The sequence below is a fragment of the Micrasema longulum genome, unplaced genomic scaffold (genome assembly GCF_059751315.1).
Source record: "Micrasema longulum isolate JH-2025_06_02 unplaced genomic scaffold, ASM5975131v1 h1tg000354l, whole genome shotgun sequence".
Taxonomy (NCBI): domain Eukaryota; kingdom Metazoa; phylum Arthropoda; class Insecta; order Trichoptera; family Brachycentridae; genus Micrasema; species Micrasema longulum.
This window is the reverse complement of record NW_028277556.1, coordinates 1-18499: the sequence shown is the minus strand read 5'-3', so window position 1 is coordinate 18499 and position 18499 is coordinate 1.

Below are 18499 nucleotides of genomic sequence, written 5' to 3'. Positions count from 1 at the left end.
TCAGAACAACATGAATATCATACTAATGAAAATTTCCTTAGGTGAAAGATTAAACAACTCACATGTTTTTGAGGCAGAAGTGAACAGTAAAATTCATACATTTCAATCGTTTTATTCTTCTCATTAGCATTTATTTTCTCATTTATATGTATTTTAGAAAAGTGTTTTTGTTTAAGTTTATGATACCCCTGTTCACACCAAATAGTGCAAAGTGCACTGCATTGGTGCACTTAGTGTAGCATACATCAATCATCTGTTATATGAAGGTAGAGCAATCAGCCTTACGCCATCGTTTTAAGCTCTCCGAGATCGACAGCTGCCCATGCGACGAGGAAACTCCTCAAGATGTCCCTCACCTGTTGATGCATTGCCTTATTTTTAGCTTTTAAAGACAACAGCTGGAGGCGCGATGCAGAAGCTTGAGTGAAGATCTTTGCGACATCCCATCGATGATAGGTAATAAAGAACTCACACGAAATGTAGTATTATACATGGTCAATATAGTGCAGGCAATTAGTAAAATAAACCAAAGTAGGGAACAAAATGCCGAACACTTCTCTAGTGGAACGAAAGGCCTGTTGACTACTGCCAACAGGCAGTTTTAAGTGGTTTCCCCTCTACAACAGCAAATGCTGAGAAGCTCCTGATTGGCCCACATTAGTATATCCCTCCTGATTCCAACAATTTAGATAAATTTAAAGAAATTTAATGGTATATTTGAAATATTAACCTTGTATATTATAAGCAAAGTAAATAATAAAGAAAGTCCCAAATAAAAAAACAGCCTAACGCTTCATTTGCAGTCTTAGAACATGAACTATACAGTGAAAATACTTTTGCTATATACTCGAAATCATTTTAAAGACCATGGGTCTTTTTTATCGGTTACATTTAAAGCAATAACTTTTTGTCCATGGAGTTGGGACGAATGTCTCAAAAAATCTCTATTAAACTGTTTATGAGTAAATCAATAAAAAAAATTTTTTTGGCAATAAACGAGTAGCTCTTTTAAAATTATCAATTTCTCTTCTAAACTCTTCTACTTTCTCTGTTCCTTACACCGTGAGTTTGGAAAATTAAATATTGCAGTATAAAACCACATTTTCAATTTGTATTTGAATCGACTAACCCAGGAACTGAACTCGGATTTTAAACATGGTAACGAGCCAACAACTTTACTTTTTGGCGGACTTATCTTTACTCGATTTCCCTATTCAGATTTTTTCAGAGACCAGTAATCTTGTCAAAAGCACGCTTACTAGATTCTGGTTCTATTTCAGAGTCATAACTGTATTTACCAATCTGCCTGGACTTAAAACGTGTAAAATAATACATTAAAAAAAACAATAAATAAGTTGTTTCCATTTTTTTTCCAAATGACAAAAAAAATTATAGTCGTGTTAAAAAACATATGAGGTATTTTATTTTATTTAATTTATTTTATTTTATTCTATTTTATTTGGGAAATCAACAGTTCAACATACATATTTTTAGTAAACAAACAGATATAGTTTATAAACTCAGAACTAATAACAGATTTCTACATAGTTTACAGAGTTAGTAAAGAAAATATATTACATATCAAATAAATAATGATTTTTTAATCTTCACAATAATAATTTCTCTGAATTCGCAAATCACTTAATCAATTTAAACCATGTCTTAAACAAAATTCAGGGGTTTAAATCTTACATACAAATAATAAAGGGTGAAAAATAAATAATTTGGAAATATTTCACATTGGGAAAGCTTTAAAAAATAATGTTCCTTTGATCAATAATCAAACAAACTTTCAATATAGCCCTTTATGCGATGTTCCGCTGTAATGATCACCCTATTAAACCTATTAAGCTCACCTTCTCCCTCCACCCCAATTACTTTTTTCAACTATTTCTCAAACAACATGGAATATTTTCATAATTTAATCAGTGCATGTTTGCCCTAATCAGTGCATATTCTTATTAAAATGCATGTTGTGTTGGTTTTGTGTAACAACTATGGTGAAGGTGTATAGTGGGTTTTGCATGTTGGTTTGCATGTTGTTTTAATTGGTGTTCTGACAAAAAGACGGGTACGTCTCGAAACCGGTAGACATTGAAAAGTCGGTAAGTGGTTATTTACACATATTCAAAAACATTTAGAAGAGAATAATGTAAATAATGTATTTTATGTCCTTTTTCAAAAACAAGTTAATATTGTAATTTTGTTCAAATGTTAAGATAAACTGATTACAATCAGGATGGAGAACATTTTAGAGAAGGGAATATGGAAAATTAAATGGTGAATGGTGAAAGTTGCACAGTGTGTAAAGTGGCCACGTAAACCAGCCAATGACAGGTCATTAGCCCTGTAAATGTTCTGTATCCCAGTTGTAATTTGTTAACAAATTAGTTAGTAACTGATTGTGTCTTCTTCGTACACATCACATCGACTGATTGAAATTGAACACGTTAAATATTTAGGACTAACAATAGACAGACAATTGACACTCACACCAATCATTTAATTAGCAAAATAGCAGCATTATTGAGTCTTTTTAAAAAAAAAAAATTTTTGAAGCCTAGGTCAAATCTAAAATATATTAAATGCAACAACTATGGAGAACAGGAAACCAAAATGATATGAACCGACCACAACGACAGCAAAATAAAATATTGAAGCTAGTATATGACCTCTCATATCTAACATAAACAAAAAAACTCTTTAAAAACTAGACAATTAAATGTTAATAAACTTTTTCAAATAGAATCTTTAAAATTTATTTATAAGTTGGCCACTGATATTATTGTAGACAAAGAACTAAACCTTCAAAAAATGTAATAAACATGGACATATTACAAGAACATCTGAACAATACCACATATAACATTCAAAAACAAGACAAGGACAATCGAGACTAATAAATCAGGGACTGAAATTATACAATAAACTACCAGACAAAATTAAACAAAAGACTCGGACAAACTTTTCAAAAGGCGTAAAAATATTATTATCAACAACAGAGTTAAAATTAAGATTATATTTTGTTCTTGTAAAATTAATGTTATAATTCGTAAGGGTTAATAAATCAATTTCAAACGACAAAAAAAATATTAAGAGCAGCTTTGGTAGTTTCATTCCCTTGATTGAACGCAAACAGAAGATGTCAAAAATGATCACTTTTGTCTACTTGACATTCCATTTCAAAAGCTTGTGATCAAATAAAATAAAATAAAAAAACTTAAAAGCATAAACAATGTCCTTTAGAACTATTTTCTTTTGAATGACATACGATCTGAACCATTTTGTTTATTTTTTGGTGCTCTTTTTTATATAAAAAATTAACACAACGTATGTAGGTTGACACTTAATATATGTTATTAAGATAAAGGAAACACCAGCGACTTGAAAGAAAAATATAATGAATTCATCAAAACCTTGATAAAGTTGTTAACTTTTGAAATAGGAACATAAAACAAACTTTAAAGTTATTTAAATTCAAATCAGATTCACCGAAAATGCCCGGCTGGGACTTTGTAAGGGTGGAAGTATCGAGAGAAGCAAAGAATGTGTATACACTCAGTCAAAAGCTCTGTCACAGTTACAAGCAAGATGTCGCATAGCGGGTTGAGAATCACTAGGAACCTCAAAAGCTCTGCTTAACAGGCTTGTAGGTCCCGAGGGAGGCTTTGTTGTGACGTCACCAAACCGAAATAGGTTGTGCTAAAGTTATGCCTGAATGTTAATTGCTGTTCCTAAATTCATGCTTCGTGTTAGCGTCATTAACGTTTGCTAATGATACTCGACAAAAACCTTACCGCACATACGTACGTGTGCAATAAAATAATTATCTCGGGAGGAAAGAATTCAGCACTTTTTAATGTATCATTAGGACACAAGGATAAGTCTTGGGATTACGGCGAAAATCTTGGTCCATTAACTCTCAATTGATGGCGATAGTATTTTAGATTTTTTTAACACATTATGGGTTTTAAAACCTCAGTTTGGTTTGTCCTATGGTAACTGTAAAAAAACGCTGAGCTTTTAAATAAATCGCTAATTACCTATTTTTGTGTTTTTTAAAAATATTACATGGATGGAAAAATTTACAGTTTTTAAAAAATAATAATGCCTACGAATCATTTTCAACAAGTTATTTGTTAATAAATAAAATAGACGCAATATGTAAAACAAATCACTTTTTTTGTACATTATACTGAATAAAATACCATTTTAAAACTTTTTAAGAAATATGTTTTGTATGCATAACAATATTGCGTTTTATAAAAATTCGATTCCGTACCGTTATTTTTTTATAAAATTATATAAACTCATATTTCATATTGGATGTTAACATGAGTTGAGTTCAGTTTTTTTTTTAAATTTAAAAATGATCTTTAAAAGTAAAGCAAACTTTTTGCTCTAAAATAAAAAGCATTTGTTTTAACGTTACATGTATTATTTAATTGAATTACAAGTCTTCAAAATTGCCTGTTCGCGTTCAATCGAGAGAATAAAGCTGCTTGAGATATTTGCGTAGTGTACCTACGGTAAAGATGCTGCGAATTGTCAACCTATTTGTTTTTTTAAATGAAAGATAATACATTATTGACTAATTTGTTGTATTTTATTGTTGTTTTGTCCTCTTGTTTTCTATTATACATTATTTATTTTTTTTTACATACATTTTGAGAAATTTGATAAGTCCCAAACATTTTTGGTCAGATTGTCAAAGGATTTAGGCTCATGATTTAAGTAGGAATATTAATCACATAATGTTCTCATTCTTGTTGCGTACTGCAGTTCTTCAATGGTTTCTCGGGTTCCTTTTATTTATTTATGCTTTATTAAATAAGTTCATAACCTATGTTTTTAGCTAGAATTTTTGGCCTCATGTTTTTAGCAATAACATAGTAAAATCCGATTAAAAATTTGAAAAAATCCATAACAGCCACTGTTTGGAAGACATATACTGAATTAGTGACGATTGGCAAATTTAACATTATTTTACTATTTATTTTTTTAACTTCTTTTAGGAGATTAAGTGCGGTTTTAAATGCTGATCCCATACTCTATTATATTTTGGCCTAGCGCAAAGTAGACTGTTCTTAAGCTTTATATATTTAGTACATTTCTCATATAATTAAATAACTGTACACATTTTTTAAATTCAGTTTGCGGTTATATCGATATGTTCTTTCTATCCGAGAAATCAATGGTAATTCCTAGATATTTGATGGAGTTTGTCCTTCCCATTACTTGGCATGCGCATACCAGATCATTGCATTCTTCTACATGCAGCTTCATTTCAAAGTCTTTGGCAGGTTGTTTTTGTTTCGTAATACTAAAAGTTATACATTTGGTCTTGTCAGTATTAAGAGTCAAAGAATTTCTATTTAACCACTAACACATTTTATTTAATACACTTTCGGTCATGTTGAAAATTGAATAATGTGTTTCATTTCAAGTAAAGCATTATCTGCAAAACATGTCAAGTGGTAGTCTTTTTCCATATTGCATGGTTCATAATTCATAACTCATTTATGCATATGGTGATTAGTGGATAGAATTGGTCCCATGATACATCCTTGGAAAATTTTACAAGTTATAGGAAGAGACTTTCTTCACTCATAAAGCTTAGTATTCATTGAGGTTTTTTGTCCTTAATTCCTATATTTTCGAGTTTCTTAAATAAGATACTTTTTTAATTTACTATGGAAAATTGCTTTATAAAAAACTGCTATTTGCTAGGTTTCACTGTCAGTTGCTTTCAGCTCTTGACTCTTTGAAAAAACATCGATTTTTAAGATACTTAACAATTAAGATAAATCTTAGTTTAATACTTTGGAGTAAGACATTGGATGACCCTTTTTTTGGAAAGCTGTAATTTTGCAAGTTAATTATTGAATTTTTGGACAGCATTGATTTTTTTTTAGATATACTAACAATTTAAAGAGTTTCAAAAATTTTATTAAAAAACAAGAAATGACCCACCATGTACAATTTAAAAGCCAGGTACAGTGGATCACAAATAAATCAACAGAGGCTCATTCTCGTACATGGTTAATAAATATGTAATTAGACTTAAGTAAAACAAATATGTGGGAAGCATAACGTAATTTAAGCATATCTAGTTACGATATTATAGCTCTATCCGAAACGTGGATAAACGACAACATTTCCGATAGTGAACTATTTGACAGCCGCTATATGGTTTGGCGTCGCGATCGGGATTACACGGCAACGGGACAGTCGCGGGGCGGCGGTGTTCTCCTAGCGGTACGTAAAGAAATATCAGCTATTGCCCAGCCGACATTTAACTCCAGCGCTGAAGATCTGTGGCTAACACTATCTCTTAATCTCGCAGGTACCCGTACGCGCACCAAACTACACTTATGTATTCTATACCTATGTAAACAAAAATCAGGCAATTCCTTTTCCGACCAATTGATAAATTTTTTCTCTAAGTTAAATATGACAATTTCTAATAACCCGCTTGACAAATATTTGATAATAGGTGATTTCAACTTGAGCGGTATTAAGTGGCTTTCAACTGATAATGTTTCATACTTGCCTTCTAATGCTCAAAATCACGATGAGTACCTACTTATCGATGAATTGAATACACATAACTTGTCGCAATTTAATGGAATTTTTAATAAACACGGACGGATCCTAGATTTGGTAATTTCTAATGACATTGTTAATGTTAGTGAATGTATGGACCCATTGGTACCTATTGACCCGCATCATAATGTTCTCTTCATTAATGCTCAATTTATTGAACTAACTTAACTGAAGCCTGCACCGCTAACTAAATATTTGTTTAATAAAGCAAACTTTGATTCAATAAATAGTACAATCTCTGACATCGACTGGCATACTGAATTCTCAATTAGATCATTTGACGAATCCGTAAACTTTTTTTACAATACTTTTACAAATCTGAGAGATAAATTTGTACCCGCTGTTAAGACTTTGAACAGTTCATATCCTATATGGTACTCCCCCGCGCTAGTAAAAGCAATTAAAGAAAAGGATAAATACTTAAGAAAATATAAGACTTACGGCAATCACTCCAATCTAATAACTTTTAAATTATTACGTGATAGAATCAAACATCTTGAAAAGGATTGTCACGATTCTTACATTGCCTTCGTGGAAAAGTCCATCGAGGACTCACCTAAAAATTTCTGGTCGTATGTGAAGTCCAAATCCAAATCTAACTGTATTCCTAATAGTCTTGTATTAGGTAATATGCGAGTGAACACTGGTATTGAAATTTGCAACGCATTTTCTGAATATTTTCACTCCACTTTTCTAAATCCAGCTAGTATCCAATCGAGAAATTCCACTACTCCCTCATCTACCTCGTCTCATGTGTATACCTCAGATATTAATTCCATAGTGATTACCACAGACTATGTAAAAAATCTACTCTTAAAGCTAGATACATCAAAATCAGCTGGACCTGATCACCTTCCCGCATGTTTTCTCATAAATTCTGCTAGTACTATATGTGTACCAATCACTTTGCTATTCAAAAGATCTCTCAAAGAATGCACAATCCCACATATTTGGAAATCCGCTTTTATAACACCAGTCCACAAGAAATGGCCTAAAACCGATATTGCCAATTATAGACCAATTTCTAAACTGTGTATAGTGTCTAAAGTATTTGAAAGAATAATCTATAACCAACTATATTCCGCCATTAAAAACTCACTGAGTCCATCTCAACATGGCTTTCTAAAAGGGAGATCTACTGTTTCAAATTTAATCTTACTTAATGATTACCTTACTGATTCAATGGACGGTGGTCATCAGGTAGACGTTATTTACACCGATTACAGTAAATGCTTCGACCGAATCGATCACAAATTACTATTAAAAAAATTAACTAAAATCGGTATTAGAGGTGACCTCTTCAGATGGTTTTCATCTTATATAGACAACAGGTCGCAAGCGGTAGTGGTTAATAATTTTATTTCTAGTTGGGTACGGGTCCCCAGCGGGGTGCCTCAAGGGTCTCTTCTGGGACCTTTGCTCTTCATAATTTTTGTTAACGACATTGATAAATGCTTTACCTCTTCGCGTTTGCTTTGTTTTGCTGACGACATGAAAATTTTTGCAACAATCAAGACCCCAGCTGACGTCTTTGATCTGCAGTCAGATCTCGACCGTCTAGAGGATTACTGCAACTCCAACTGCTTGGACCTTAATCCTTCTAAGTGTTCAGTTATTACATTTAGTCGCAAAGTAAAATTTTTACGTACTAACTATGTGCTTAAGGGTCAAAACCTCCAACGCTCATTATGTGTAAAGGATCTAGGTGTCTTCCATGATAGTAAATTACTTTTTGACGCCCATGTTGACAGCATCATAAAAAAGTCATCGCGTGCGCTTGGCTTTGTTATGCGTAGCTCTACGTCGTTCACTATGGCAAAGACACTTAAAATCCTTTACTCTACATTAGTGCAAAGCAACTTAGAATATGCATCACAAATATGGAATCCTATGTACAATGTGCAGATATCACGCATTGAAAATATTCAAAAAAAATTCGTAAAGTTCATGTGTTTCCGGTTGAAACTTGAGTTTAAATCTGACCAGTATATTCATATATGTAAAAAACATCACCTACTGCCTCTGCAAAAACGTCGTGAAATAGCGGATATAATTTATTTACTTAAAATTGCCTCTGGTTCAATTGACTGTCCTGAACTACTTTGCAAACTTTCTATCAATGTTCCTTCCAAAGTTTTAAGAAATAACCCTCTTCTTCACATACCTCTTGTTTCATCTAATTATAGGCAAAATTCATATTTATGGCGAACTTTTAATAATTTTAATATACTAAATAAATCATTTAACATAGATTTATTTGAAAATAATCTTAATAACGTGCGGCGTTTGCTTTTAAAATAACTCTTAGTATTTTTTTTCTTTTCTTTTAAATTTACATTTAATTACTATTCATTTTATGTTCGAGAATCTTTTTTAACTTACTGTGATGCTACTTGTGAAAACCTGTAATTGGCTTATTTGTTATTTGTTTTGTTATATAAATATGATATAATTATAGCTGTTGGTTATCCAAATAAATAAAATAAATAAAAAAAAAAAAATAAAAAAAAATAAGAAATACTTCTAATAGCCTAGATACACAGGGGATCATAATTCACTATATACTATGAAACGATGCTTCCCACCCTTTATACTCTTGCTGAGATCTCTTGTGTGGAGGGACAGCTCTTTTAGTTATCCTGAAAGCGGGGCACTATAGAAACTTTTAGATATAGACTAATAGAAGTTATTTATCCATCCCTACCCCCGCATTCATTTAAAATGTTATAATGGGGCCAAGCTCAGTTCGACAAGCAGGATCCTTTAGTCCCAGGAGGGTGTGTGTTTGGGATCACTAGCGCTGATGACCTCGTCAATTAGGTTTAGAAATATTCATAACAAGTTTAATTGCAAGACTTCCTCGTAACATTTAATCATTTATTGCCAGAATTTATTGATAAACAAGCATATGAGTACGAACCGTGAGAATGGGTAAAATTTAGAATAATGAGTAGTACACAGCAATGTCATCATTTTTTGACAATAACCACTATTTGATTATAACACATAATTGATATCTACCCAGATGAGTTAGTATTGTTATTATCAGTGAACGTAATTCATACAATCTTAATATAAGCTAACGAAAATTTGATCATCAATTTAAGTCAAATGACCAATGCAATAATTATAAACTACATGAAATGATACTTTTTAATATTTCACAATTTCAGGCGTAATTTCAATTAATATGGGTTACCTTTGCCAAAAGGCGATGCGTAAATAAGGTTTTATTATAAGATTTACGTGTACAATCGTAGAAGAAACAGGCGTGGAGGTACCTTGGACTTGCTGTGGTATGTTAAGATAGAGAGGAATGGAGTAGTGATAATCGCGACGGATAATCTTCAACGGGAGAATCATTTAAGCATTATTTTAAGTTAAATTAGTCAAAACACTGTATGTAACTGCATGTGATGTCTTCTTTGTATATTTTTACATGTAAAAAAAAAAAAAGGAATATTGTTAAGTGTCGTCAGCACGGGTAACCTCAGTGAGGTCAAATTACTTTTATTGTTTATTATTGTTAAAAATGTGAAAAAAATTCATAAATCAAAAAATAAAAAATAACGGTCTTTCGAAATAGCATGGCAAGCGGTATTCTATTTTACTAGGAGAGTAGATACGCAAGGACTTTGTACACTAAAACATAGTTTGAAATCTTCAGAAAGTTCTAGAATTTAACGGTCTTTTTCGTTTATGGCGTGGTTATGAATACAGAATCAATTTGCACGCGGCAACTTTTGCAAAGGAGTCTCTGATTATTTCACTGCTATAACCGAACCATTGAAAATAGAAGTAATCAGACGGACAATTATTTCGCGATATTGAATTTTGGATAAACGGAATACGGACTAGTTAATATCGGCAACACATTGTCGCAAAAACGATGTATCACGGCTCAGAGGTAGATCCAAAACTGCGGAGAAGGCCACTGCGTACGTGATCATCAAGGAACCCCGCGCGAGGAAAGGAGAGAACGCGGAGGGGGGAATCCAGCAGTGAAATTTGCGTCACGGAAGAAAAATTCGACAGTCTTTGTCCGAATTATTCTTATGTAAAATTATTATTCATATAAAAAGTAATGTAACATTACAACTACTGTATTTTTTCCAATGATCTATTTTTTTTTTTTTTAAGAAATATTTGCGTTCTTATGATTTACCCAAATATTTCATTTTTGGGGCCATTTTCAACGAGTTGTAAATAACTCACTATAAGAAAATGGTTATCAAGTTAGGGTAGAGTGAGATTCGAACCACGGATCTTTGAGCCGTGAGTCCGAGACCACAGCCCGATGCACAACACAAGTTAATGCAACAATTTCGATTTTCTAGTAAAACATCTACAAGCAATAAAGTTTTTTCATATACTGGCATGCGTTACCATAATAAACATAGTTTACAGTAAAATGAATGACATATGAAAAATTTACATGTAAATCAGACAATAAACAAAAAATCTTACCTTGAAAATTTAGTTTTCAATCACAAGATAATAAAATGGACGTACCACGTGTACGCACTGTCACAGCTACCAACAGGCTAGTGGTGATATGTTTACCCTATGAAACCTTTTTACTATTAAATTAAATTGAAATTAAATTGTAGCGCTTGAACTTTTACGTGCCGGGTATTTATTCCACTGTACGCATCTGAGCCACCGTCAGCACCTTGACCTACGTCAAACGTTGAAATTATTTGTTAACTCGTGTAAAGCATCTCGTATACATATTTTAAATTATAAAGACGGATTAAAAAAAAAAAAATTCTTTCCGATCAAATTTTTCTTCAATGTAGGTATAATTTACATGCTTATTAAAAGTCAATATATATAATGTATAAATAAACAAAACAACGCAAAGAAAAAGTCAGTTTTCAATAAATATATAACTACTCATTCTAAAAATAATCAAATAAATACAAATAAATAATATAATATTGTCAGTTCCATATACTGCTATCTTCCATTTACTAATGAAGTCCATAAAAGGCTATTTTAGAAGAACACCTTTACATCTAATAATAAGGACATTGTCCGATATTTTATTGTAAAAGCATACGCAGTGCCCCACAAACGATGTGTGCCCCACAAACGATGTGTGCCCCACAAACGATTAGAAATTAGACCTTACTAAGCTCTAATTTCTGAATTACTAATTTGTCTTTACTTTTAGTATTGTAATTATGTTTGTATCTTTTTTTATATTTAAACGCCCATACGTAGTATTCTCACAAATTTACTGACTTTATACCGTCATAATGTTTATTTATTTAAAAAACTTTCTTAAAAAATGGCAAAATTTAAGTTGTGTATACTTTTCACTGCTCTCTTTTGCAAAACAAAAACTGCGAAAATATCGGGAACTCGACTTCACACTAAAATGCCATAAGACATAATAGTGTAAAAGAAGTCGAAATAGACTTTTCTCACTGTAGCTACATCGGTTATTAGTCGGATCTTCCTGACGGCGTATGCCACTGCGCTAAGTCTTGCCGCCAAAGCTTTTATATGAGGGCCCCACTGTAGAGTTGAATATATCGTTAGATCAAGAAAAAATGTGCCTTTAACAAAATTTAGCCCATTGTTATCTACAATTACATGTTTGTCAACATTTATTACGTTGGAAAAAGCAAAATTAATTTTTTTCTTTGCATTCAACATTAAATTATTTCCATTACAATTTTAGAATCCTCAAATAAGCGTAATTCACTTCTTAAAAATTATTAGCTCAACTATTTATTTTAAATATGAGAGACGTATCATCTGCAAATGAAACTATGTTTGATCAATTACGCGGCATGAATAAAAGATCGTTGATATAAACTAAAAAAAGAAAGGGTCCCAATATAGAACCTTTAGGAATGCCCATTTCCACACTTGATTACGAAGATGTAACCTTATTTATCTCATTTTTTAAGTTCTATCTTCTGGATAAGAATTTATTAAATAAAGAGCTCCACCACTTATTCCGGAATGTCTTAATTTTATCAACAGTGTTTTGTGGTCAACAGAATCAAAGGCTTTAAATAGGTCACAGAAGATGGCAATAGCATTCTGAGATTCTTCCCAGGCACTAAAAATGTGGTGCGTTAGCATCACCGCAGTAGTAGAGCGGCCCTTGACAAAACCAAACTGTTGTTGACGAAGTAGAAAGATTATGAGCTAGCAATTGATTTAGTAAAATTTTCTCAAAAACCTGGCCAAGTGTGGGTAATACCGAAACTGGTCTAAAATGATGGGGTCTTTTTTTCCCTCTGATTTAAAAAGGAGTACTACTTTACTATATTTCGTAAAATTAGGATAAAACACATCGTAAATATTGGATATTTAAAGGGAATTATGTTCGTCGACGTCACAACCTGTCATTGGTTTGTTTAAGAAGCTACTGTACGCAATATGTAACATTCACCAAAAAAAATGGAAATTGTTTTTAAACGTTGAAATATCTTAATCAGATGAATTTTGACAGAACAATATATGATTTAGCTTTTTCACTTCATTTAAATAACCATATGGTAGAATTGAAGACAGATAGATCTTCATAAAAATGACAGGTCATAAGCCTTGTAAATGTCTAGACTTCCATATTTTCTTTTCTGAAATGTTCTCTATTTCTTGATTTAATTTTATTCACAGACACTTCTTGATGGAATTCCATCGTTATTATGTAATAACATATAAGTCAAAAATTTAAAAATACTTAGTACACTTTCACTTATTTGTTTGACCAATTAGCGCTTTCACCCTCTAATGGGCGCCTTCAGATTGGTGAATACTATACACTGTAAGGAAAATTTATATAAAACTAAACATTATCTTAATTTTAGGTACATTTAAAATTTAAGTTGAAAAAGATACAATATGCAATATTTCAATGGAACAGAGTGGGACAAATAATTGAAACATGTGTTGGCGGTGTACTGTAAAAGAGGATTTTATTATGTGAAAAACATTTATTTTTTTATTCCAATGAACAGGATCGAACTAAGGGGACTAATAAGAGTGAGTTTTTCCATTCTATCTGCTGATTTATTAAAATTCTATCGCTATTATTTTTTGTCCTATTCAATATTTTATAAAATTTCAAATCTATCTAACTTTAAAACTTATGTCCTACATGTAAAATTTTTATGTTTTTTGATTCGTCAAAATTATGTTTTAATTCATTTAAATGTGATGCATAGTTTGATATATCGCTATTTAATCTATGTGAAGCTAAATGTTCTTTCAATCCTTATTAAAATTTTTTCCCGCTTTGTCCTATATATAAACCAAGACAAGTAAATGTTAATTCACAAATTCCTCTTTTTTCAAATTTGTTGAAATGATCTTTACTATTAATTAAAGTTTGGCCCAAAGATTTTTTATTATAAACGTAACTAAAATATGTTTTTTTTTGTAATACTTGTTTTATTTTATTGCTAGCATTTCCAATATAACTTAATTGTACCAACTTTTTATTCTTATTACTGTCGATAAATGTAAGTCCTGCACTTGATTGAGACATTGTGTTTTTATTTTGTTTTTTACGTATTAAATATGATATCTACTAGGGATTCTTTATAGTCATTGTGACGTGCTAATGTTTTAATAAGATTAAGTTCTTTTTTATATTTTTTTGCATTGCTACATTTAATAATTTAAGAATTAACGAACGAAATGTGAACATTTTCTGAGAAATATGATGACGTGAAGAACTATGGATTATGTTATCGCTGAGGGGTTTCTTAATATACTGAAATCTAATTAACCGTTAATTATTTATTTTGTTATATTTAAAAAGTTAATTTTATTTCCGTCTAATTATAATGATAATTGAAAAGATTCATCTTAAGAGTTTATTTGATAAAAAAAGAGATATTAATCAAAAAATAAAAAAGTATCGTTCATATATCTGTAATAACACAAAACATGTTTAAATAAGCTAAGTTTCACAATTGTTTTTTCTAAAACGTCCATGTAAATTTCCGCTTATTTAAGCGGAAATTTACATGGAAATTTTTGTGAAATTGGACTTCCCAAAGCAAGTCTATTTATCAATTGATAAGTTTCAATGTAAAATTTAAAATTGTTTTGATCTATACGTATATCTAATAAGTCTTGAATTTCATTTTTTAAATTTGGGCATGGGCTCAAACAAATAAATGAAAGTGTACCAAGTATTTTTTAATTAATAACTTATGTGTAAATTTAAGTTATTACATCATTCTCTATTTCTGTTGTTATTTGTTAACCCACAAAAAGTTAAACAACTAAAATATTTACTGGTTTTCTTAAAACCCCAAGCCATTTTATCGACTTTGTTTATCGTCGGGTCGATGCCAAAATCGCTCATATGCAAAATATTATTTTTAGATATTGGGGTCGGAAGTTTGGACTGGTATTATCCCGAACCTGCTTTACTAATATATAGAGTTAAATGTCGGTCTTATTACGCAACTTTGTAATCGCTCATTTAGTAATGTAAACTTTGCTACCAACTTTCATGATAAAGATACATAATATACCAAAATTAACCGAAATGATCCCAATAAACACTGATTTGCGTCTACGAATTTCGTTTAATTTAATTTTTTAACAAAATATCCTACGATCGTGTCGTGTGTAAAATGCCCTAATATTTCACTAACGATATTAGAAATAGTTGTAATAATTTTAGTTTTTTTTTGTTTGTAATTTTTTTTTTAAAAGTACACACAAATCAGTTTTGATTTCAATATAGTGATTTTACTCAATTAATAAATTGACCAAAACGTTTCACAAAAATCTGGCGCGACGTTAAAAAAAAAAATATTTCAACTCATTTATTTCATTTCGTTTTTCCCAAGCCTTTATCCACACCTGATGCTGCATAGGATACGCCACCGTTACGGTTATTTCCTATACACATACTATAAACATGTCCAAATATATATTTATATATATATATATATATGAACTCCTCCTAAATGACTTAACCGATTTACATGCGATTTTCAGAGAAATATAGATCATTGCGCTGTGCGTGTTAGCAGATATAAAAATCTTCAACCTATATGTAAAAAAAAGAAGAAAGGAGCATAAATGTTTTAGAAGTCGATCTCCCAGGGTTGCATTAGAGGAGAATGCATTTACATAAAAATAGAAACATGTTGTATTTTTTAGTATAAAAAAGTTTGTTTTTGAATGTTTACAAACGGCATTTTTTTGTGGATCTCAATCAGATTTGTTCCTTTAATTTCTTATAATTTCTACCCATTCTTTTTGGATTATTGAATTTTTGGTAATATTTAAATAATACATTTATGAAAATCGTATTCTTACATAAATACACCCTTCTGTTGGTGAGAAGATCGGAGTTTGACGTTTGCCATTAGAATGCCATATTTGAAAAAATATTTATTTTATGTTTTAGAATTCAACCATACACAAGTACCTACTTAAATTCGTTAAACATAGGTACCTTAATTTTGTTAAGTGTATAATAACCAACAAATTAAAGTAGTAAGTCAAAAAACCACAAATTATTTGAAAAGTAAAAAAAAGTAAATTAGGGCAATAAAAACACTAATGGTAATTGTAAGATATTTTTTTAGTTATAATTCAATTGTTTTCAGTTCACAAACACAACATTAATGACACTTAACATCTTTCACAAAATATATGTGAACACCACAAACGATAAATCAAAAATGATAAATAGTTAAAAAAAAAATTTAATATACGTATATATAATTTATTAAAATTTAGAATAATTTTAACAAAATTTACTACTGCCACGTAGCGTTAAGTTCAGTGGGTTTGCCTACCATGCAAAAAGTTTGGGTTTGATTCATAAACATGATAGAAATGAAATATTAATTTAAATGGGTGTTTTAACTCTACAATATTTCATAATCCTAGGACTGGCACCTAAAGCTTAAGACTGACCATCTTACCTTCATGTAAAAAAAATGATAACGATACGTTGCAATTGGTAGTGCCCTATGCACCATTAGGTATGGAAAGCGAATGATGATGAAAATTTTATTCAAAATAGGTCTTTTTTTTACAATTTAATAAAATTTTACTCAAATATAAATAATTGAATTTAATTGAAAATATACGTTATTTATAGAATTTAATAAAATTTTCTTCAATTATTTTTATAGTAACAGTGTCGTTATAAAAAGTCACTGCCCTAGTTCTTGTATGTTCAATATACCATTTTGCAAATTGTATAAAATAAATTTTATTTGGTTTAAATTCAAATAAGTAAAATCAGTGAGTGAATATAGGCACTCAAATTATGAAAATACTATTTAATAACGAAAAAAATAAATAATTAAGCTACATGAACGCGTAATTAGATATTGAACATACAAGTACTAGGGCAGTGAAATGTTTTTTTTAAATGTATAATAAGAATTTTAGTAATAATATATCAAATACACACCAATTTTAATATTTTTTATGTATTTTTATTTGAGGCAGGTGCCGTGGCGCAGTTGGTAAGACGGCTAACTGTGAAACTGGCGTCGCGGGTTTGACTCCCGCCAGTTCCAAGGAAAAAAATCCAAGAAATAATTTTTCTCTATTGGTAAGTGAACACTCAGGTGTTGTGGTATATTTTTCAAAATTTTCTTTCATATCCTCTTTCCCAGCTGCTGACACGCCTCTTAAGAAGAAACTAAGCCGTGTTATTCCTTTAAAAAAAAACTATAATAATTGCATTACAAAAGATCAGGAGGCCTAGCTTTACGAGATAATTTAAAAAACAGAAAAAACATAATAATAGTAAATCAAACCATTGAATCCGAATCTCGTGCAGGTCAAAAATCTTAATCTCTACGTCACCGTCGATTGCAAGAGGCGCATTTCGATAACCATGGTTTTTGAAAGAATGATTTTAATATATGTTAAAAGTAACAGTTAAAAGTAACAGTTTCTATTTTTCGAGTTTCTAGACAAGTGTGCTTTGTCGCATTTTGTTAGATTAACTTCAAATAACGTATTGGATTTAAAACATTAAAATGTAGTCAAAGATTGATAAGATCTACATCTTCATAGTAAAAGATTAATTAGTTTACTTAAAATACCTTATATAAATCCAAACTAGGGAAAAAAAACTCATTTTTTATATGCCCAAAACTGTTCAATGCATTTCATAAGGACAATATGATAGAGATTAATCGTTTGAACTCGTTTCGATTTGTTTTTTTGTTGAAGTTATGGATAAAAAAAGGAATTTCCTTTTTCAATGAATAGCATATACTTTTATTATTAGTTATTTTTATTTTGAGTATCGAAATAGGGCACACATAAAATTCTTAGGTGTACTTTATAATAACAATTTACATATACTTAATTTATAAGTTATTTCATTTTTTCACTGTCATTGATAAAAAAAATGTGTTCTAATAAAGACGATATCTACTTTATTTCCCCAGTAGGCTTTATTAAAATATAAAATGGAAAGTGTACTCACACACAGGCCATGCCTTTGCGAGTAAAAAATAAAAAAAAATATTAATTTAATTGATGAAAAATACTAAGATAATAAAAATTATACATAGAAGAAACTGGTTTTATGAGTTCATGTTCGCACGGAGGATCCAGGTTTGATTCCTGGTGAGCACACCAATAAAACATAATCATTAACCCTGGATTTCTATTCATGCTTCTAGGCCTCATAGGCGTTGTATTGTAAAAAAAATATCAAATACAATTATGTGGGTAAATTAAAACCATAATCTTGGAGGAGTGCTCTTGACTCCATAAAAATTATTACCAAAAAAATCAAGTGGACATATATGTCCTTATGACTTGTAAGTCAGCCTCGTAGTGTAGTGGTTGGCGCGTTTGCCTATCATGCTTGAGGTTCGGATTCGATATCTGGGATGATTGGCATGAAATATCAATTGAAAACATA